Here is a 22,429-nt window from a genome sequence, read left to right as displayed (position 1 = left end):
AAAGCACAAGAGCAAACATGAGCGCCTGTGCTTACTGAGGGTATGCTGGTGCCCACTTCATCTCTTCAACTTTGGGGGGGTCAATGGAAAGGGAGGGGGCGGGGAGATGACTGAGATACAACAAAGAGAAAGTAAAATTTGAAAACTGCACTGGCAGAGCAATGGGCTAACTTCAAATTTCTACACACCAACTCTGGTCACTTTCTAGCACAACCAGGCAGTATTTCCTGATTTTTAGATAACGTACTTCCCACCTTCCTCAACTCCCTTGTTTCACTGTCTACTCTTCACAGCAAAGGCTGACTGAGTTCACTAATACACCAAAAGGAGATGTTTTCAGAAAGAGCAGACTGATAGGCGTAGTGGCGGCATCTGAGAGAGACCAGCAAGAGAGACCGGGGTGACTTGCGAGGCAGGGAGGGACTCAGGGTGGTAAGGAGCTAGAGGCGCTCAGCTTGCCAGCTGCATCCCAGTGAAAGCTACCACATGGCAGGTGTAGAGCAAGGAAGAAGATGAAGGGGGCTCAAGAAGAAAGAGGTCCCTACACACACACACACAAAGGCATCTAGTTGAGAAAACAATTTTCCCCTGGAAAAAAAATACTCAATCCCATATATTTATACCCAATAAAATATGAAAAACTTTACATTTAGCTAATTCCAGTAGAAAAAAAGTATGACTTGCAGTTTACAACACAGGCAGGTTTATTTGGGGGAAATAAATTTACTTCCCTTTTATTTTCAAAAAGAACTCCTGCATAGTTTCTCACTAAATATCCTCGGAAGAATTTTGAGGTAAAAAAATCTGCCAATTCTAGATCTACAGAGAATGCCATAAATGATTGTACAATGACTTCAAGAAGTGGGCAGTCTACCTAAACATTCCTAGAAACATCAGTAAAAATTGTGAAAGCCCTTGGGCAAAAGATTACAGGATAAAATTTAAAAGCACGAAAATAGTCTCAACTGCAGCTTGTTCATAGGGAGGGATATTTAACAGAGAACTCATTCCTTCCCTCCTTAGAGTAGTTATCAGTCCAGTTCTAAAACAAAGTCAAAGATAACAAGTTCCATATTCATTTATTCTAACTAAATCTGATAAATATGACGTCCAGTCTGACATATTACCGAGGCTGACGATAGGATTTCCACTGAGATAGCAATTAGAATCAATGAGATCCTAAATTTTGTAAAAATTGACGATAGGATTTCCACTATGAAATCTCTCAAACCATATAGATGATGCATTTAATATACAAGAGCTAAGATAAACTTATGGAAACGGGAGGAAAAAAATCTTACTTACAAAGAACGTAAGGAGCCAAGGTAATCAAACGTTCCTTGAGATAATGAAGAAAACAAATTCCCTGAAAGGTTTCTGGAAAATAGAAAATGATTTCCCTTTTACAATAACCAACAATTAAGTGTCACTTTACAGCATTTCATATTTCTCTTACATGTCCCATCATCATTACATCATGTTAGCAGAATGCATGAAAGTTGCTTTAAATCTTATAAATGATCAAGAATAAATATGTTCCCCAAAGCTGAAAAAGAAATTTGTTCTTAACCTTATAGGAAGTCAGAAGCAAAAGTATTTAAGAATTATTACTGCTGCATAATGAGTTTCCTATCAAATATCAGGTATCACTGAATTAAATCTTGAGTCAGGTTCTCATTCATTACCATCAGAATTACTCTTTATGTGTTCACTCAGTATCACTGACGAAACTGAAAGTTTAAGAGGAAAAGGGGGACCTGGAAGATGAGCGGCAGCACCACACAGTACCTTGGTGAGACAAGCCAGGGTGGGAGGTGAACACGCTAGGCTGTCTCAGAGTTGGTGCTGGGCAAACCACAAACCGATCCAGAGTCCTCTGGCCCCACGGGTACCACTGAACACCCACGCCCAGTTCACATTGTTTTCAGTGTACAGGTATGGCAACAACTTCATTACATTTCTCTGCATATTTAATTCTTTTGGGTGAAATTATCAATCTTACCATTTTCTTAAATTCTCTTTCTGATAGCTCACTGTTAGTGTAGAGAAACACAAGTGATTTTTGCACAGTGACTTTTTATATTATAATTGTGCTGAATCTGATTATGAATTCTAACACTGTTTTTGGCGAAGACGATGTGGCTTTCTATCAATAATATCGTGTCACCTACAAATAGCAAGATTGAGTTCCTCCATTTCAACTTGGAAGACTCTTGCCTCTCACCTAATTGCTCTGGCTAGGACTTCCAATACTATTTTGAATAAAGGTGGGTGTTTCTGTCTTGGTCCTAATCTTAGAAGGAGAGCTTTCAGCTCCTTACAATGAAGCATGACGCTGCATCTAAAAGAATCACAATAAGCAACTACCACATGAATCACAAAATGCTCCCAATCAAATCTCAAAGTAGAAAGTTTGGGTGTGTTATGTTTATGGCTTGATTCACCTGAATAAATGTCCATTGTGCTCCTGACCTATAAATTCTCACAATTGGTACAAGAGAATAACATGAGTGCTGACTCAAGCTTTGGGACTCCCAAAACTTTACCCAGTAAGGCAGAAATAAAATTAGAAAATGTGTGCCATTTTAAGTCCAAAAGGAAAAAATAAGAAATCATAAGCAAAATCTACACACATGAGCTGTAATTTATCCTAAATACCATCTGCTGGTGAGTCAAAGCCTTGGGTCAAAGTTATATATCCCTCTTGAACAAAAATCAACAAAACAATGGTCCCCAAAGCTTTTTCAGTATTCAAATAAGTTATCCAAAATGATAATGCATTTTCCTTCATAAATGCCTCCCTCATTTTGCCTACCTTCATACAAATCTCAAAACTAAAAGACAAAATTCAAGGAGAAATTAAAACAATGCAACTGATGGAATTTTAATTATGAGTAAAACTATACATCTTTCTTTTATTTAAAAACAAAATAAAAGGACACCCTGAAAAATACAAGTTTGCTGACTAAAGAATTACTCTGTTCTTCCCTAACAATTGATTTGAAACCCCTTCCCTTACTAATAGATGATGAACTAGCTCACTAAAGCCTTAGTTAGCTTTTCCAAGTTAACTTAAGAGAAATAAAAGAAATATTCTAAAGAGCCTGAGAGAATGATAACCAAGCTCAACCCTAAAAGCCCTCTACCTTAAACCCCCATTTCATCCTGCATCCGATTCCCAGATTGCTTTTTTTTCTAAAACATGATTTTAAACCCTTTTTGCAAACAAATGTCTTTTATGTCATATTGTGGGTCTCTGCTTTTCATTCTCTCCCCTATAAAGCTCTATTAGATAACTAGACTCATTCCTAGTTACTCCCAAAGAAAGCCTCTTTATTATCAAAATCAAAATCTATCGGATAGCTTATTCAAAGTTCTTAGGCATCTTTATTATCATATATTATGAGATAAAAAGATAGAGGTAATCAAATCTTAATTAATCCTTATAATAACATTGAAGTACTATTAATCCTACTTTACAGATGAAAAACAGAAAAGCTGAGAAAAGTGCAATTCACAAGGTCAGAGGCACGAGTCAATGCTCATTTAACTACTGATACCACTGGCCTCTCCCTTGACAAACTGACTTTGTTCTTACTTCTATCATGCAGCATTTGATAGACTTGTTTCCTTTCTAACCATCCAAATCTTTGCAACCTTCGGAATTGTCAGCACGGGCTTTAGCATTTCTGTGAAATTTTCCCACACTAAACAAAATTTGCTCCTATCTCTCAAAAGGATCCTTTCCTCTGGGGTTCACACCACATCTTTGGGGTGTACACACACACACAGTCTATCTTTAGACTTCATGGCACCTCACTTCATGACTTCATTTCGAGGTCCTTGCTCCTGACCTTGTCTATAATGTGTACAGTTGTATATTTAATATTAAACATATATCGAAGGTGTTCAGCTCCGGATCCTGATTCAAATGCTTCCTAATACTGTCCTAGGAAAGAAAGGTCTACTTACAGCCGAACCAGGTTTGTGAGTCCTCGAAATATGTCTGCATTCAGACAGCCTATTCGATTGTTTGTCAGATCCCTGTGGAGGAAAGGGGAAATATCTTCAATTAGTTCTTTTGACAAATGAAGCTTCCAGACATTCAATATTCCAGACCAAAACCTAGGTGACATACAAGACTTTTCTGCATCTCAGGCATTTATCTACCTTAAATGAGAGGAAAAATCCTTTTACTTACTTCCAGCACACACAGTTAAAACCTTTTAATTATAGTGAGTCTGTGAAATGACTCAAGAAAAAGCAGAGAAGGAAGGAAGTCTCTCTCTTACTGCCTGTGATGAAGGTTCTCAACCACACAAAGCACAAGAGGAAGTTAGGGCCTAGGGCTCAATTTCGGCCAACACCTTCCAGACAATGGGAAAAGCAGCAAATTATCAAAATACTGAGCTTTCACTTCCTCAAGAACACCTGAAATTTAATGTGCCTAACTTCACTTCCTACATACTTAGAAGTTTTGACTACAGAGGATAAACAGCAGTTTCACTTTCTATCACTGAATCTCCAAGTCAAAGTACTTTCACACCACAAAGGTGACAGTCTGCTTATTTCCCCAGTAGCTCTGATGTCTTGGTTTTGCTATCAAATTTCACTTTCTAAATATTTACCTCCTCCCCAAGCCATGAACTTTACTGGCTCTTAGCCTATATACAGATATTAGTAAATAATCTGTTGTATCTTTCTTCACTTATTTTGCTTCACTTGAACAAGGACAGTGAACACAATCTCACATTTTCATTAGAGATATTCATTGTTCCCCAGCACATCATTTTGTTAGACCTGAACATTTTATTCTGCTCTATGAAAAATAAAATGAGAACCAGCTTTCTACAACAAACTTTCAGAAATAATTTTACCACACACACTTGCTTTGTGTGACACTGAGGTGTTCTTTAGAAAAGCAATCAGTGCCCCATTTCTCTCCAAGAACTACTGGATTGTATTGTTTAACTTGGCGACGGCAGAAATTGTTTTCATTTGACTAGAAGTCTAAGAACACAAAGTGTGAATCAGGTAGCTACTCATTAACCTCTCTTAAGACATTTCAAAAGTTGGCTTAGTTAATCCTGCTGTTCACAATTTCCCAGCTCTGTCTCTTCTCTCTTAGGACAACTTTTGATAAAAGAATCTTAAGCAATGCAAATCTTTATCTATGCTCACTGCTCCAGCTCCCCAGAATATTAAAGCTAAGTAGTTAATCGTGTGGGACTTTTTTTATTCTAGCTGATCTTCCTTTTATTTCTGGGTTTTACTGTTTAAGAAAATTAGACATCATCTCGCGAATGGTTGCTTCAACAAGCATTTCTAGGCTCCATTCATTATCTTGTCTCAATTCTGAGTTTTAAATGGTGCAATTACCATTGATTCTTTGGGAAACAATTTCATTATGGGGATACCTATTTAAAATGGTATTTAGGTATTGATAATGGGTTTCATTTGAATTGAGAAATCAGTTTGAATTTGTTGATTAAGCAAAGAGAAACTAAGTGGCCTAGAATTTACTTACTTCTTCAGTTTATTCTTCAGAAAGTCACTGTATTTTCCTGATTCAAATTACCTGTGAAATAAAGGCAAAGGAAGGAGACCCTCCCTTTACAAGTGACACAATGGAATGAATGGCAGAGGCCACAGAGGGAAGAGGTGCTGGATTAGAGGCAGCCAGCAACCAGCACTACCTCAAAGTATCTTTACTTAGCTCACTGCTCATACAGCTAGGGCTTTCTCAGTGGGGACACTGTATTCCCTAAGTTCAATTACAAGTCAGCTGTTTGAATTAACAATGTATTTTCAAGTGGGAAGAACATTATAAATGGCAATTACCTTCTTAGGCAAGAACACAAGAGACTACTTAGTGTGTATTGCAATGAAAAAATGCTAAAGCAACGCCTGGCACAGTATTAGTAATTAAATTAAATGAGTAAGAAATTCTTTTAAATTTATGTCAATGACAGTACTTGAGAAATTATTTGCTGAAGGGTGGAGAACTGGTTGGAGAACCTGGGATAATCTGCAGTATCCTTCAAACCTCCAGATTAAACTGCTTTTAATTAACAGTGCAGTTCCCTGCAACCTCATCTCACAGAGGCTTTACTAACACTACTATTCTGTTACCAGAAAGCTGTGAATAAAGAGAAAAAAGAGACTGACAAAGTGGTCTTTTCCATGAGACTTACTCAATAATGGGAGAAAACGGATGGAGTTGTAAAAATAATCCAAATGTTCTCAGACTTTAGCATGCAAATCTCCAGGAGGAATGGTTAAAAACAAAGATGGCTCAGCCCCCTCCTATGTTCTGATGAATGAGTTCAAAATCCTTTTTAATCAGTCACCAATAGCGTAGATGTCTTACTCCTCCCATCATTTCTTCTCTTTCCCATTTTACATCCAAGACATAAACATTCTTCCTCCCCTAGATCCACCCTGCTTAAAATGCTCTCTGTGCTGTGTTCACTAACTATAGGGTGACTTCCACCATTTGCCTCTAACTGAGTGTCTGGGCCTTTCCAGAGAAGTCCCGGAGGGTGAACACTCAGCACACAGTAGATGGCTTCAGAAGGAAAGACTGAGAGACAGTCCACTGGGTTGAGGGTAGGGGGATCCCTCAAACAGGAGGGTGCTCACACCCAGAGTCAGCATAGGGAGAGCAGAGTTGCTTAGCTCCAGAGTAACAGAAATGCAATACCTGGCTAAGTTCCACACAAAAGCGACACGGCTTTTAAGTCCTGAGGAGCGAGGCCCCTGGGTTTACATGGCAGTTATAACCGCCAACCTGAGTGTGCCCCTGACATGAAAATCACCTTGAGATAATAACTGATAATCAGGAATGACTGGCTTAGTGCAAGAGGGACACAGCCAGCGACCGCCAAGGCATCTTACTCTCCAGGTGAATGCTTCCGCGCCAGTTACATTTGCTGCTGGTTTTCTATCTTGGGAATGAGGAGCAAGAGGACTTCTGAAAATTGTGAAAAAATCCTATCTTTTGCTGTGTTCAAGTTTAAAGTGGGTTAATAATGATTTAGAAAAGAAGAGTTCAAATTATAAGCAAGCAATGTCAACACACTTACAATCTTTTTAGTGACGACAGTCCCCAAAAGGCACCTGGATCGATGCTACTAATAAGGTTGTTTCGGAGGTCCCTGTTAAAGAGAAAAGAATTAACGCTGGCAAATATTTAAGCCCATTGATGCTGTAACAAGTATTTTGGCTCATTATCCTTTCCTGCTAGCAGGAAACAGTAAGGGCAATAATGGAAGTTTAAGGCAGTTCACCCCAGCAGTGAGCAGCAGAGGCAAAATTCAGGTTTGAGAAATATGGCTCCAGAGCCAGCGGTTTGGTCAATATAAGAACAAAGGCCTATTGGCCCTCCCTGGTGGTGCAGCGGGTTAAAGCACAGCACTAAGAAGCTAAATCCAGTTCCGCATAGTTCGATTCCCGCCTGCCCCGGAGGTGGCCACATGGCGCGGCAGACCTCTCCTGACCCGCCCGCTGCTCCCCTCAGCAGTGTACTTCGTCGATCTGCCTGTTCTGCTCCCCACTCTGTCTCTGGTGAAGCCTCTCACAGTCCCTGCACCTCTGGCCTGTACTCTGGTTCTGTATGCATAAATAAATAAACATTAAAAAAAAAAACAAAAAAAAACAAAGGCCTATGTCCAAATAAGATGCACATATCCAGGCAGAGAAGCCCTAAGTTGTCTCTAAGCTCGAGTCCTGCATGTTATTTGTATAATGTCTGCTGTATCTTAGCAATCAAAATGAAGGACACTTACATAACTAAATTCATTTTTCGTAAACTCTCTTCAAAAATATACTCTAAAATTCACGTCATTTGAGAATTTGTAGCTTTCCTGGGCTTCTAAGGCTATGTCTTCCCCCGCAGGATGGCATCTGAGAGTGGGCACAGCTGACTCCCCCTCTCCTGTGTGAGCCCTGTGTCTGAGAGGGCCAGTGCAGAGCAGTACTGGCGTCACAACCACAGCCCTCCACCACGGGGCAGCCGGGCTGCCTGTGCAGGCTGCTGCTGGCTTCTGGGCGCCGGGCTCAGGTGGGGATTCTCAAGTCACCGCTGACGTGACGGTCGACGACTGGAGCCCCAGGAGGCAGAATGGCAGTCCAGGTTCCTCTTTGTGCCTCCACCTCGTCCCGGTCAGTAGCTGAACCACGGCCAGACACTAAGGAGGTATGTGTGTAAGGTGGGGGGGCGGGAGGGAGCCTTCCCAGGTTCATCATACATAACCTTCCCACAGAGGCCCCAAGGGCCTCTGGTCATTTCTTGGGGTGCCTGAGGTCAGGGCGTGCACAGAAACTCCGCCAAGACTTTTCTCCTCCCCATCTTCCTTCTTTACCTAATAACAGCCCTTTCCACACGCCAGCTTCACACTCCACTTCTCGTAATTGCACGGGCTCAGAGCCACACAGAGTGGTGGTCACAGAGCAGTAACCAGATCAATGTGCAAAAGCAGCACCGGGCAGCAGATAGGGACGGGCTCTTTGGCCCGGACCACCCGCCACCTGCTATCACAGCACCAGGTGACAAGACCCTGGGGCCTACTGTGACTGTACTCGCCATGGACGGCCAGCCTGTGCCAGACAGACAAACCACTCAAAGGAAAGTCCGGGATGGAACATGCCTTGGGCCCTTTTCCTCTGTCAGCACCACAGAGCAGCTCCTTTCCCTTCCCGCTCAATCCCAAAACCCAAACCAGACTATTCCCAAAGGAGCCACGTGACCTCACAAGCTCATCTCAGGAGCTGTTTCTGGGGAAACCCAGCTTGTGATACTAATGATGTGAGCCCCTCAGACACGGGCCAAGTATACATGTACACTGCAGAGACTGAAGTAGCCTCCACCCCAGCCACTACTTTTTGACAGCAAATAGCGGGAAACAGTCGTTCAAAAATTCAAAAGAGTATGTAAAGTTGGGCCAGAATAGCAACTATAAAAGCTTCCGAATTTTCACAATAACAAAAGCTACAGTTGACCATCAATTATTTCACCTTTGATCACTGTCCTATGTAGTTTTGGTTGTTGGCTGTTTTCTGCATCCTTCTCCTTGTGTTGAGGTAAAAAGTCCACAGCCATAGAATGTTCAAGAATTCCCAATACCACTCTCCACCCACCGGCTGTTGATCAATCCTCATTCATAGTTTCAAATGCCCTCAGCTTAGTAAATGACATGATCGCCTGAGTCCCCCCAGGACCTGGGGGACGGGCAGGGAGAGGGGCAGGGTGCACCCACATTAAGAGATAATCAGGAGCTGATAGTGACAGGCCTCCTTGAATGAGAGAAGAGTCCAGGTGATGAAGTCAACAGACACAGGAAGTTAAGGCTGACCCCTGGATCCAGACGAGCCTGAAGTCCTATTTTAATTTGTGGCCTCCTAGGTTAACACAAATCCCTAAGCGGTACTTAGCATTCATTACGATCTCACAACCAAGCCTAGGAGGCATTAGTATTGTTTCAGAAGACGAAACTCATATACAGGAAGATTAAGAAACCTGGGCAAGTTCTTGGTGTGTTAATAAGTGGCCAGCCAGATTCCAGTCCAGCGCCCTAAAGATTTACGACAGGAGCGGAGTAAATGGACACCTACACCAGAGGGAGACAGAAAGCCAATCTGGCCACGGTTAGATCAAAGTGCTCGAGATAATGTTCTTTCAACTTCTCTGTACTATTTGAAAACCTGTAGAGTGAGAAGTCGAAAAGGTGATTAAGCATGGACTGTCCAGCTTCCCAAGCCGTGTCAACGCCCTGCGCCATCACGAGCCTCTCCTGGCCCAGGTTACACGTACAGCAGAGCTGTGACTTGTGTGCACGTCACTCTCTGCTCAGAGTAATCTTTCTAAACCAAAGGAATTAACAAAACAAAAGCAGGCACTTCGAGCATCACAGTGATGGCGGAAGGAAGGGAGATGGGAAGGGAGATGGGAAGTGGGTAAACTGAGGAAAAGGAGCCCTGTGGGCTAGAACGAGACGTGAGCGGTGAACATAATATGGGGTAAGTTAAATCATACTGCGCACCTGAGACCTCTGGAATACTCTGAAACAATGTCACTTCAATTTAAAGAAAAAAAAAATGTCTCCATAGGTCAAAATTTGCATGTGGTGAGAAAGAAAAATAACGCAATTAAATCTTTTTAACCATAAAGCTCGTCAGGTTTCTGAACTGGCTGTACTTATTTTTTATTGAAGTGTCATTGGTTCACTGGTCCACATCACTATTAGTATGTTTGGAGGTAGCAGGCCTCCCCCTTTGTATTCAGTCATCCTAGTGCAGCCACCACCAAAGCACTGGAGTCTGAGCTGTGTCTGGGAAGAAAGTGCAAACCCTCTGGAGTGAGGCGGTCCTCACCCTGTCTGTTCGAACTCCCTTCTTGCTCCCTTCTAGTTCACCTTCTTCCATACTCCCCCAGTGTGGCCTCATATCTACGAGTCATGCCTGAGATGCTTCTAAGAAGGGTCCTACTTTGCGCACCTCCAGATCCTGCACATGGTCCCAAGTCCTGGCCCCATATCCTCACCCCCCACCCACTTCGCCTGCCAGGCTGACTCCCCATCACCCTCCTACCCTGCAGGAAACTCCATTCCTTCTTCCCCTCCAGAATGTCACCTCTGAGCCCAGCGCCCTTTCCTTTTCCTCCTGCTGCCCCCCTCACACATTCTCACTCCTTCCCCAACCTCCCTGAGACACCAGGGAGCTGGAAGAGTCAGTCACTCAATATGCAGCGGGTGGCGTTTCTGTGACTTGTACCCTAAAATTCTTATGCTGAAACTAACTCCTAAGGTGATGGAAAGAGGAAGAGAGCTTTTGGGTGAACAGGCCATGCAGACAGAATCCTAATGAATGAGACTGCTATCTTTATAAGAGACCCCTCCCCTTCTGTGACTTAAGGACACACGAAATGACACACATGAGGCGGCGGCCCCGACCCGGACACAGAACCTTCCAGCACCTTCCCAGCCTCCAGTACCATCAAGAAACTACCCATTGATGGTATTTTGTCATAGCAGCAGTGAAAAAGTAAACCAAGGCTGAGAAACAGAATTACATACCTGACCTTTACAGTAAACATCTTTCAGTAAATTATGATTAACCACGACCGTTAGGCTGTTGGAAATCAGCACATGGAGTCTGCCTTCTCTCATTCAGGGCCACTCGCATCCCCAGCAAAGAAAGAAGGTTCTCGTGTTTGCAGTTGACCTTCAAGTAGGTCAGTAAATGTGTGACTGTGCTGGCATAATTCAAGTATAAAAAAAAAAACGGCCACCAAATTGTTAATGATTATTGAATGTGGGAGAGTTGGTGATATGGGAGGTTAGTAGAGTGTGTTCATTTTTTTTCTGAAAGCTTGAAAATCCGCCTTCTGTCCCCTGTTTTTAAATCTCATGACATACAATTAATCATCAGGCCCAACATGCTCATTCCTAGCTTCTCCCCAACTGGACCCCAATCTTACAGCTCAAAGAGAAAAGAGGATGTTAGGAAAAAATTCTATCTGTGCATTTTTTGACTTGTATTGCATAAGCTAAAAAGCTCTGCAAATAGAAATATATATAATGTCAGTTCCATTTTTTAAAAACATATGTTTCCCTTTTCAGATTTTAAACAGCATCTACAACAGAACTGATTTACCTATAGTAGTTCATAAATTTGTGGACGATGATATACGGCATGTGTTTCTACAAAACACTTCTCATGAATAACTGAGTACTGTAATATGATTTAAAGATACACTTTTTCTTTAATAATAAAAAATTCTTGACATATTGTATAATATTTAATAATAGCCATATTAATCAGGTACTGCCGAAAGATATTTATGGTCAGATACTCTCATTTAGCATCCCCCTTCCCTAGGCAAGCCACAGCTTCCTTAGCGAACATGAGTCTAACTTCAGGATGAATAGTTACATCTGAATATGCTAGATCGTTAAAACGTAAATGAAAAGGCACACAGGACTTGCTTAAACAAAATTAAAGGAATATTTTAACAGTTCCTACTTTAGGAAAGAACACAAAGTATATAAGATAAACTTCATTTGAACTGCAAGTATCTGAAACCTTTACTCAAAGCTGCTTCAACGATAAAAAAATAAATAAATAAATCTCAGGCACTACAGGAAACACAGAAGTAGAAAGCTTAAGAGGGTACTTCTGTCCATTCTTCAGACACACCCTTTCAGAAGGCCAACTCTGCGTTCCTGTTGATCCTCAGTCATGAGGTGACAATCCAGGTCAATAAGTCACCTCCAAGCATAAGATAGGGAAAGAAGATGTCCCCTGTATCTCCTAAGAGCCAGGAAACCTTTCTCGAAGGCCACAGCAAATGGCCCTTGCTGAGTGACAGGCACTGGCCCCGATGGCTGTTGCAAGCTTGACTCACCACTAGGGTGGAGGACGCACGGCTGATCCCACACCGGAAAAGAATGGACTGAGGGTGTCATTGAATACTGACTGACACATAACATAAGAGTGAAGACTCAAATTGAAGAGGGGGCACAGAAGAAGAGAGGAAGGAACAGAGGATGGGTAGATAGTTCAGTGGATGGAAAGATGAACGACAGATATGAAGAACTTGATTCCAAGACCCTTTGTAACTCTAAAAACTACAAACCACACTGGCCCAGGAAAGGAAAGCAAAATTTATAGCAAATATAAATTTTAGAGAATTCCCTTTAATGATGATACATCTTGCAAACTCAACCCAGAGCAAGTTTACCAGCTTGACCTCAACAGCCCCTGGTATCCAGGGCCCAACACACCCATTTCCTAGAAAACAGGAAATGTCCTTGTTCAGGGACAGCTCAGAGCATAGACTCTCCCTACAGACATCTGCTCATCTCCCTGCTCAACTAGTTCCATTCTCCTTGGGAAGGGTTCCCCGACACACCCCAAAACTGAGCACCCCGCAGCCCACACAGAGTCCACACTCCCAGTCCTGTTTGTTCTGCTCCATGGGACATATCCCAGCCTGGCATCTTCTGTACACTTCCTTAATTACTTGGCTTATTGCCCATTTCCTCTCTTGCTGGCCTGTAAGATTTTTCTTTCTTGAACACCGCCTAACACAGCAATTCTAAAAACCACAGGCTACGTGGATGAATCCTCAAGTGAATGAAGCTTCACTCTCACTCACCTCTTCCTCTGCCCTAACTGCCGTCTCCTGGTAACTCATTACCACCCACAGTTTTAAGGTGGGCACTTGGGCAGTAACTCATTACCACCCACAGTTTTAAGGTGGGCACTTGGGCACACAGGTGTGTCTCTGACCCAAACTGACCATGCCACTGAGTTCCAGGTACGCCGAACTGCCCAATCCGACACCTACAATCGGGAAGCCTCCAAACCTCAGACATCCACACACCCCAAGTTCAACACAGTATCAGATTCTCTGCTCTGTTCTGCCTCCAGCCCCGTGATTCTGCTGCACTCCAGGTTGGATGAGAACAAGCAAGGGCACTGGCTGTGATACACGAAGATGAGTTTCAGTTACCTGACACCCAAGAGGGCTCCCAAATTCCTTCTGACCCAGCCACAATGAGCATCGCTCCAACCCCACTCACCACTAGTAGTGTCCCTGCAAATTCCTCAAGCAACTCACCTCTTCACAGTCTACCCTGAGCACCTACTATTAGCTAGTCTTTTAGTCCCCGGTCTGTGTGGTTTGCACATACATGTTTGTGTGTGTGTCCAGTACACAAACAGATCACACACTGTTCTCCAAGAGAGTGGTGGTGTCTGGCGTTCAGGTACAAATGGGCCCCTGGCTAAAATCAGTTCTATATTCATACCAGCTAATAGGGTCAAGGCAACCTAGTATACGCCTAATATGAACAGAGATTTATTGCCAACAAATAGCAGAAAATAAGGTCAAAGACAAAGACAATTAAAAAGTAAATATCAGAGGGGACTCATTCACTGCACAGCACATCAGCGATGCTGTCCACGCGCTCTGATGTGCGTGAGCAACCACAGCAATCCCAGGTGCCAAAAATAAAACCTGTTTCAAACACAACAGGCACCATTTATACCTCAGAGTGCAGTCACCCTTCCTTTGGAAGGAAGGAACACTGACTCCTTCATCACTCCCCACACAACTACTCAACATCTGACTGTGCGACAGCTCAGGAGACCTGTCAACCACAGTGATTCTTCTTGGCAGGGGAAAGAAAACCGAAAGGGAGGTGCAGCCCCCCACAACCACAGCCCAGAGGCCCACGGCTTCTCTGAGGCCCGGCCCCACCCCTCCCTGTGTGGTTTCCTGCAGGCAGCAGTCCAGAAGTACAGCTCTCGTTTCTGATGACAGTAAGGAAATGCCTTTCCCAGAAGCCCCAAGCAAATCTGGACTCAATTAAGAAAGGTCAAATGCTCATTCTTGAATCAGGAACCATGGAATGTGTGTGAAGGCCTGTCCTTAAATGGGTTGGGTTGGGTGAGAAGGGACAGTCAGCCTCCTCGGAAGCAAGAGGATGGTGAGAACAAGACAGTGAAACTTCTGAGAAAACAGAAAAAAGGGAAACGTGAAAAGGGAAAGGAGATCTGATAAGCCAAGACCATTTTACATGGTCGTGAATGTACATGTGTGTATTCATGAGCATGTGTAGATGTGGAAATATGACTGCATTATTGTAGCTAAGCAGAGAGACACATACATAAGGACGAAGAATGCTGAGGGCAGGTGTGTCAGCAACTCAGTGGGGCCCAAAGGCAGAGCCCTGAGGGAGAGGCCACCAGAGGTCAAGGCCAATGAGTGGCCACTGACGCTGGGAGAGGAAGAGAAGCACCGTAGAGAAAACAATGCGAGTCTGATTTCAACACGAGTGGGGATGTTTTTCTTGTGACCTATGAAACGTCCCCCTAAATGCATGAGTGACTTGGAATTTGAAACAAGATCCTCAAAGAGTAATGAGAAGACAAGTAAGTTAAAATGCCACTGTCTACCCATCACCAAAGCCAAAAACGAGTGCTAGTGGTTACACATCTAATCATAAAGCCAAACAGAGCAATCATGGGGAAGACACCTGAGTAAGACACCAGAGTCTACCTGGGAGTGTTCCCCCTGGACGTGTTCTTTACGCTACTTGCCTGTCATGTAAGGCAGACACATTTCAAGGCAGAACTTCAAAAAGGAATCAGGGCCTGCAATGTCAGTGGCTGCAAATATGACCTAAGTCTGCTTTGTAAATAGGCACCCCCATAACAGTGTCGCACGACTATGGTGGAACTCAGTCACACGGGACAGAGGACAGAGCCCCCACAAAACCTAAATTATGTACAATCTCACCCATTACAGAGAGCTTGTCCAACTCTGCTTTAAACAATTGTTTCCAAAATTCAATTCTTTGAAATGGTCCGTAATAAGATGTTAGGAAAACTGTATTTACTTGGAAGCTAAGAGTTTATAAAAAAAAAAAAAAGCATTAAATAAAATAGCAATAAGAGATAATAATAAAAGGATACTCACAATCTTTCAAGGAGACTTAACCCAGAAAACGAGCCATTCTTCAACTCGGATATTTTATTGTTACTCAGAATCCTAAAATGACAGGAAAAGAAACATAAGTTTCCCAGTATGTATACACCATCAAAATCGAAGTAATTTAGCTTATTATGTTGAAACCTGTGAGGAATTTTCAGTCACTACCCAAAGTGTGTTTGTGATGCCTGACCAAAAACAGAGCCCTGTTCTTACTTTGAGAAACCACATTATCACGTCACATCTTAAGTCAATCCTGTCTCATTTAACCAAAAAATTTTAAATAAAAAGGGTAAGTCAACACAAAATTGCTCAAAGTTCAGTATAAGCAAAAAGGGTCAAAGAGGGAGAAAAAAAACCAAAAAGGGGGAGAGAACTAGACTTGAGTGAACTGACTGTTGTGTACGTAGACGATGTACAACAATGCTGACCTGAAACTCATTTCAATTAAAAGTTAAAGGAAATACAACTACCAGTGATCATGAGGCTTTTGTGGGGCCCTCATTCTTCAATGGACATTAAAATATGTGTGTTGCTTGCAAATGTCATTCAATAATGCAAAAGAATAAAGAATGCCATGTATATTTATCTAATTGATTAATTTACATTAAGTTGAACAGCTGTTCAAAAGATGGAACTAAAAAAAAAAAATGCACAGTAAGTGCTCTATAAGACACTGACCTTAAGCAAATGACAGTATTTTCTAAACATCACTAAAATCATGCTGAATATTCTTTATAATATGACAATATACTGATCTAGTAAGTATCTACACATATGAAAATAAATTTTATGCACACATACACACAGGTCACTTTAGAAAATTTTTATCGCATATGTTAGGAGAATATGCTTTAAAAATGGCCTGAAGTAAGCTGAATTCAAAGAACAGTCAATACACCCCATTTGCCTAAGGTCAGACCTTGCTTCTTCTCTTAGCTTTTCAATCACTTTTCTTTTGTAGCCAGAGCGCCAAGAAAGAATGCCCATATAAAAGGTAAAAAAGGCTAAGTTTCCTTTATTTAGGTGGAACAAAGATATCAAGGTATGGAAGACAGAAAATGTTGACTGAACAGCAGGGTTAAAAGTAGTAACAAGATAAACGGACTAGGTGACCTACTGTAACAAAAGATCTACTTTGAGACAATCACCACACTTCTCTAGGTGGGCTTGAATTTCATCTGTTTCCAAAGGAAAAGATTCAACCAGCCTCATCACCAAGAGGCCTCAACTTCTTTTAATTTTCTATAATCTCTCACATTTTAATGAGCAATGCTGGCATGCTCCATAGTGACTAAGAATTTATAACCACTAAAGCAAAACTACACAACCAACCAAGCTCTGTGACATTAGTATCCCATTTCCAAATGAAGAATGAAATCCAAATAAGGAAGTCGCTAGTGAAAAACTGCCGAGGTGGGGACTAAATCACACTCACTGTGGCTCAGTATTGCTTCAGCAAAGGACCGTCATTTGCTCCGTTATAAAGGTTTTAGTACAATAAATGATAGACTTTATTGAGGAGAGTAAAAAGAAGACATTTCATCACACTTAAAAAGTTATAACTGCAACCTTAAAAATATAGTTTACAACTTGATGTTAATATATTCCGTCTACACATGACTCGCCGTGTTTAAGGAGTGTGTGCAAGAAAACAGCAGTGCTGCGATAAATCTACTCTGCAGACAGCTTTTATGCCACATTTTGAAATGGGGGCCCTGGGGAACCTAGGAAATGCATAATATCATGAATCATTATAAACCTAAAACCCATTCATAATCAATATTTTTGCTGACATCTTTGAAATTTCAAACTTTGAGGAGGTAACTAAATGAAAAATATAAAACTTGACCAAAGTTATCAAGCCTTTACATACCCATTTCTTTTCTATATGAACGAAGCCACCACCGCATGATCTATAAACAATGCTTAGCAATGCTATTCTGAGCTCACGCCTCTTGAATTTAAACACCATTTCAAGAGTTTGATGTCCATTGCTATCATTTAATAGTACCAACTTAGTTCAGTGTATCACTTACGCTGGCTGAAACATGAAAAAGCAAGTAAGATCTAATACAGACATTTTTTTTCTTTTAAAATCAAAAGTTGATGGAGCAGAAATAAAAATTAAGTATTACAAGTTCTCAGTTGCTATGGAAAGTCCCAGAATGGACTGCTGTTAACACCATCCACATCCTATATGGCAGAAGGCACAGAATAATTTTCTCATTGAAAATACATTTCAACAGCATTAAATAGTCAGCTCAAACATTAAGAATATAATTCTTCAAGGTAACACTGGAGGAAAAGAAAATCAAATAAACATTCAAATAGTATTACTGTAGTGGACTGAATGTTGGTTTTCAAAAATATGTCTACCCCTAACCCAGGAATGCAACCTTAAATAGTAAGTATCTGTGATATAATAAGGGTTTGGGGAGGCCTTCTGGTTACTGTGGGCTCTCCCCCCAGTGACAGGTGTCCTGAGAAGAGAGGACAGGGAAAAGCTCATATAAAAACAAGGGCTGACTGAGAAGGGAAAAAAAGAAAATGAAAGGCAACTGGATTCAGAAGTCATAATAACCTAAGGTTTTTCAGAACTAAGGAACAAATGGGACTACATTTTAAAATTTAATGCATTTTTAAAACTGATTTTTTCAAACCATTAAGCAAGTTTAAACAGCAAATATTTACTATCAAAGGCAAATAATTCATTTCCTAAATATAAAGAGCTCTTTAAAAGGGCATGTCCAATAGAAAACCTAGTGAAGACTATCAACAGTTTTACAAAAGTAAATACTAATGATTCATAATCATTTAGAGAGATACAAAATCTCAATCATGACAGAAATGTAAATCAAAACTGAAGCAAGATACCATAAATCAGTTACCAGAGTGGGAGAAAATGTGATAACACATTATATACTGGGAAGGAAAAAAACAGCTATGTGTATTTTGCTATCTGTACATTCACTACAGAGGGCGAATGTACGAATATCCATTAATTCGCCTTCTGGAACTATTTCCTGAAGACAAAACCACACAAAATCTATTACATGGTCCATATTATATGATTGAAAATATACACAACAAAATTATTCATTTTGCAAAAGCTAACGATGAGATTTAGGTTGATCTGGTACTATGTGATTGGTTAATGTTATCCATTAACTAGGATACTGTGACGAATTAGGGGGCACTTCAGGTTGGGGAGAGGAAATTCTTTATATTCATACAGAAAAAAATCCCAGACAATACTGAAGGCTGAAAGCATTATATACATAGTTAAAGCTCCATTTCTTGACACTTCTTATTTGCTAATAATAGAAACCGTAGAATTACAAATTGATACTGTATTAGCCTTATGGTTTTAGAATACTTGTTACTGCTATTCTTTATCAAGTACAAAAAGAAAAACAGATGATTCAGCTGAGCTATATTTGGAGTCACTAACCTTAAAGATCACTCATTCCTAAACCTGTGGGCCCTGAGATGTATGATAAGCTAAATTCGAAAATGTTAACTCTTCACAAATGATTGCTACCTCTATCCCACTAATGAAAACTGTTTATTTTCCCCCACATTCCTAAAAGTTCTACTCTAGGGCCAGCCAAGCCCAACCCACCAGCTCTTTCATCACAGCGTATGACTCTAAGAATGATTTTTATGTTTTTAATGGTGGGAACAAAATCCAGCATTAATATTTTATGATACATGACAATTCTGAGAAATTCCTATTTTAATGTTCTTAAAACTGACTGGGACACAACCGTGTCTGTCTGTCCACATGCTCCCTGTGGCTAATTTCCTGTTCTGACACAGAACTGAGGTGTGATCATGGAGACCTCCTGGCCAGGAAAGTTGAAAATATGTACTATCTTGCCTTCACAGAAAAGGGATGTTAATCCCCGTTGTTCTGCATACTCTGTTCCCAGTGATATCCCTCTTTTCAGGTAGGTGGAAAGCAAGTGCTAAATGAATTCTTTTCTAGCAAGTAAGAATAAGTGCTGGATTTCAAACCTCCCTGTCAATTTGAATAATTTTTGCTTTAAAATCACATTAATTCTGCATGCCATCAGCAATTACACACATTCTGCCCTAAGTATTATTAGTTTGTTCACCAACATGTCCTCCTCTTGATTGGAGGCATTCATTTATTTCTGCAGGAAAAATTCAGAGTGCTAGCTTTAGCTCTGGAGTGTCAAAAAATGCTTTGCCCTCAGTCACATCCACTTGTTTAACGACATCTCCCATTATCTGAAATTACTCTGTTCTGGTGTTTGTGTATTTACTGTCTCCCTTGACAAGGCAAAAACCCATTAAGTGCAGAAATATCTTCCAACTTGACCATCACTACATCACCACCCCACCAAAAAAAAAAAAGACATAACCATGAGCTTGTGTGATTCTGAGCCGTCTAAACTATTAAAGTCTAGGAGCACAAAAGGAAAAAACCACCTATCTGAACTTTTCCTGAGATTTGCATTAACAGACACATCAAGTCTGGAAGCTTATCAACAGCCTTGAGTGGGGCTCCATCAACAGCCAAGAACTGAGAACCCAGAGGGGGAGGTTCAGGAACAGAAATTTAAAACTCCAGTTACAAGAAAAAAAAGAGTCCTCTACACCTGTGACCGCCCTGCCACTTGCCCATGACCTTCATGCAAGTCCACCCACTTGGCAGGCCAGGCAGACGGCAGCAGCACGAGCTGGTGAAAGGACTCTCCCTTCCTGGGTGGACCTTCCTGCTGGACTGTGGCCAGGACTTGTCACAGCTGCACAGAGAGTAAGGCCTGTCTCACCTGGCAGTTCCCCCTCCCCTCCTGTCACAGATGCTGACCTGCCTCCCACCCCTGAGGGAGTCCAGGGGATGCCCACTTTTGTCCCCTCCTTTCATCTCCTTTTACCTTGCAAATCCAGTCCCACCAGTCAACACCTTGTTCTTCTTACTCTGGCATGTGCTTAGTCAAGGATCCCACTGACATGACATCCACGAGCTATCTGTTCAATAAAGGAATAAACTACAAAGAACAGCTGGGTTTCAGGTTCTATGTTCCCTCTCCAAGAAATTACTGATACAACAACCCGTGGTAGGGATGGGAAGTAAGAATCTCAATCTCACACTCACTTTCTTCTTCCCTCTGAGGCTTATAGAATTACAGTAAATCAAAATTTTGAAAATCAAAACTTCTACCTGATTACAAGTCTAGTTTTCTTCCTTGCAAGTTGCAAAAGAAGTGCGCAACGATACTTCTGATCCCATTTTAACCCTTCTGATAGAAGGGTTAAAATTTTAACCCTTCTGATAGAAGGGTTAAAATTGCTATCACAAGACATTTCCAGCTGCCAGAAAAGGAGTTAGTAATGAATTTATTAGTAGTTGTCATTGTCGACACATACACAAACTGGTTGAATTTTAAGTCTGGTTTCTTAATTATGGTTTAATGCGTATACATTAAGGTTTCACTATGATACAGCACTGAAATAAAAACTTGTATAAAAGAAGATTGCATATTATATGAGAGACAACATAATTAAAGGCAGCCAAAATGATAAATCTCTCAGAGCTTAACATTTAGGAGAGGCTGGGTGGGATTCATTCATGTGTCATGGAAAGCTAGCACGCAAGCAGCTCAAGCACTCAAATCTTTCAGAAGCAGCTCAAATCTCTCTGAAGCAGCCAGTTAACTTATCAGGGAAGCGGTTAAATTTCAGCAATACACGATTAAATTAAACTTGGAAAGGGGGGAGGAAGTTTGTTAAATTAACCAAGTAAAAAAATCCCAAACAAAATTCTGTTCTTCACAGACATCTAATTTATATTAGCAAGACCAAGATGCCAAGGCCAAACCCACTTACAGAGCAATCACTGTCACATGACCTCAGGAATATGACCGTGCGGACCCAGAAAGAGAAAACAACTGATAAAGGGGTAAAGTGTTAGCAAGAGCGAAATAGATAAACCTGGGCAAAAATCTATAAAAGGCTACCCATCGTTCTTTTAGCTTTTGTGTAAGTTTGAAATTACTTTGAAATAAAACTGTAGATTATGTCCAAAGAAAAATATAGTGTTAACTAACCTGAAGTGATAGCTGCACACCCATTTTTACTGCAGCACTATTTAAAAAACCAAAAACGGGAAACAATCAAGGTGGCTATAGATAGATAGATAACACAAAAAGAAGTGAGGTGAATGTGTACACACACACACACGCATACACACAAAATGGAACTCTACTGCTATGTTTTTTAAGATTTATTCATGGGGCCCTCCCTGGTGGCGCTGCGGGTTAAAGCACTGCACTAAGAAGCTTAAGCCACTTCCGCATGAGTTCGATCCCCGCCTGCCCTGGAGAAGATCCACATGGCACGGCAGACCTCTCCTGCCCGCCCGCTGCTACCCTCAGCAGTGTACTTCATCGATCTGCCTGTTCTGCTCCCCACTCTGTCCCTGGTGAATCCTCTCACCCTCCACATCTCTGGCCTGTACCCCAGTTCTGTATGAATAAATAAATCTTTAATGCATACAAGAACTGGGGTGTAGGCAAGAGATGTGGGGTTGAGAGGATTCACCAGAGACAAAGTGGGGAGTAGAACAGGCCGACTAATGAAGTACACTGCTGAGGGGAGCAGTGGGGAGACAGGAGAGGTCTGCTGTGCCATGCAGGTCAGCTCCCTGGCTGGGGACCGAACTCAGGCTGCAGTGGCTGTGAAAAGCTTCATAGTACTGAGACTTAACCCCCTGCACCAACTAGGGAGGCCTCACGAAAGAAACATTTTTAAATAAATCAACTCTGAAAGAGAACTCTCCTCCATCCGCTTGTGGGTTAGACATGATGTGTTCCACACCCATTTTCCACATCTCTTAATTCTGCTTCAGAATTCTCACCTAAAACCTTTCTGATCAAATTTGGAAGAAAGCCTCTGCAAAGT

The 22,429-nt window shown here is 41.5% G+C and overlaps 1 protein-coding gene across 1 annotated transcript in view; it reads right to left on the bottom strand.

Moving 5' to 3' along the window:
* The window catches only part of ADGRA3 (adhesion G protein-coupled receptor A3), a 99,396-nt gene that overhangs the window by 53,723 nt on the left and 23,244 nt on the right, over positions 1-22,429 (bottom strand). The window contains exons 2-5 of the mRNA XM_004681374.2: positions 15,485-15,556; positions 7,086-7,157; positions 3,973-4,044; positions 1,306-1,377 (exon numbers count right to left, since the gene is read on the bottom strand). The gene's annotated coding sequence lies outside the window, so the exon portion shown is untranslated. The remainder of the gene's footprint in view (positions 1-1,305; positions 1,378-3,972; positions 4,045-7,085; positions 7,158-15,484; positions 15,557-22,429) is intronic.

This window comes from Condylura cristata, unplaced genomic scaffold (assembly GCF_000260355.1).
Source record: "Condylura cristata isolate star-nosed mole 26May11 unplaced genomic scaffold, ConCri1.0 scaffold00012, whole genome shotgun sequence".
Taxonomy (NCBI): Eukaryota; Metazoa; Chordata; class Mammalia; order Eulipotyphla; family Talpidae; genus Condylura; species Condylura cristata.
Note: the sequence above shows the minus strand (reverse complement) of the source record. Positions and strands in the feature narration are given on the sequence as shown.